This window comes from Bison bison, unplaced genomic scaffold (genome assembly GCF_000754665.1).
Source record: "Bison bison bison isolate TAMUID 2011002044 unplaced genomic scaffold, Bison_UMD1.0 scf7180017858633, whole genome shotgun sequence".
Taxonomy (NCBI): domain Eukaryota; kingdom Metazoa; phylum Chordata; class Mammalia; order Artiodactyla; family Bovidae; genus Bison; species Bison bison.
The window spans coordinates 74,821-76,993 of NW_011489205.1; positions in this window are offsets into that span (position 1 = coordinate 74,821).

A 2,173-nucleotide genomic window follows, 5' to 3' on the forward strand; every position below is an offset into this window, starting at 1 on the left:
TTATCTCATTCTTAAAGAATTCTGATGCTCTCCTTCTGTTGTTGTTCAGTCCCTAAGTCCTGTCTGAGTCTTTGAGACCCCATGGACTACAGCACACCAGGCTTCTCTGCCCCTTATCTCCCGGAGCTTGCTCAAACTCATATCTGTTGAGTCCATGATGCTATCTAACCATCTCATCCTCTGTTGCCTCCTCCTCCTCCTGCCTTCATTTTTTCCAGCATCAGGGTCTTTTCCAATGAGTTGACCCTTTGCACCAGTATCTGTATATTACTTTTTGCTGAATCCTGTCTGTAGGTCCAGAAATATCACTCATGGAGATAAGTCCTCAAAATAAAGAAGGAAAGTTTGGTTGTCCCACAGGAACCAAGGAGCAGTCCGTCCTCCACCAGGGACCCATGCCATCATACCCTGCGAGCCTTGTGTACGTCTGGGATGCTCACAGATGCTGAGGTGGGATGGACTAGCTTTCAATGGGACACCCTCCAGGTTTAAGAGACCTCGAGGCTACATGAAGCAACAACTGTGGTGTTTAAGGCCTTTTGACTAAGATCAAGTGTAGTATGGGGGCTTCCCAGGTGTCACAGTGGTTAAGAATCTGCCTGCCAATGAAGGAGATGCAAGAGATGCAGGTTCAATCCCTGGATCAGGAAGATCCCTCGGAGAAGGAAATGGCAACCCACTCCAGTGTTCTTGCTTGGGAAATCCCATGGATAGAGGAGCCTCATGGGCCATAGTCTGTGGGGTTGCAAAGAGTCAGACGTGAGTGAGAAACTGATAACACAAACACAGAGCATAAGTCAAAGGAGAAACCAGATTCCAGATCAAATGGAAATGCTCAGTAAAAGCTGATCACAGGTGTCAGCTTGACTCTAGAAACATTAGAGCATTGACAGAAATGGCCAATGGGAGTTACGGTCACATTATTCACAGTAGCCATGATGTGGACCGGCCTACGCATTGCACTGACAGTTGAATGGATAAAGAAGATATGGTGCGTATATACATACAATACAGTGAAATACTACTCAGGCATGAAAAATGATGAAGTAATGTCATTTGCAGCAACATGGATGGACCTGGAGATTGTCATACTAAGCAAAGTAAGCCAAAGACAAATATGATAGTCAATCAAGTTCAAGAGGTGCAAAGAGTTCCATATAGGATAAACCCAAGAGGAAACATGTGAAGACACATACTAATCAAACAAAGATTAAACACAAAGAAAGACTATTAAAAGCAGCAAGGGAAAAGCAACAAGTAACATACAAGGGAAACCCCATATAGCTAATCCTTCAGCAGAAACTCTGCAGGCCAGAAGGGAATTGTAGGATATATTTAAAGTACTGAAAGGGAAAACCTACAACCAAGATTACTGTTCCCAGCAAGGATCTTATTTGAAATTGATGGGGAAATCAAAAGCTTTTCGGACAAGCAAAAGTTAAGAGAATCCAGTACCACCAAATAAGCTTTACAACAAATGTTAAAGGGACTTACGTAGTCAAGAAACACAAGAGAAGAAAAAGATCTACAAAATCAAACCCCAAACAGTTAAGAAAATGGCAAAGAACATATATATCAATAATTACTTTAAATGTAAATGGATTAAATGCTCCAACCAAAATGCACAGACTGGCTAAATGGATACAAAAACAAGACCCGTATATATGCTGTCTACAAGAAACCCACTTCAGACCTAAAGACACATATAGACTGAAAGTGAGAGGATGGAAAAATATATTCCATGCAAATGGGAAGCAAAAGAAAGCTGGAGTAGCAATCCCCATATCACAAAATATACCTTAAAGAAGATTATAAGAGAGAAGGAAGGACACTACATAATGATCAAGGGATCAATCCAAGAGGAAGACATAACAATTATAAATATCAATGCACTCAACTGAGGAGCACCTCAATACATAAGACAAACACTAACAGACATAAAAGGAGAAATTGACAGTAACACAATAATAGGAGACTTTAACACTCCATTCACACCAATGGACAGATCATCAAAGCAGAAAATTAATAAGGAAACACAAGTCTTAAATGATATATTAGATGAGATGGATCTCATTGATATCTTCAGGACATTCCATCCAAATGCAGAAGAATACAGCTTCTTCTCAAGTGCACATTGGAACATTCTCCAGGATAGATCACATCTTGGGTCACA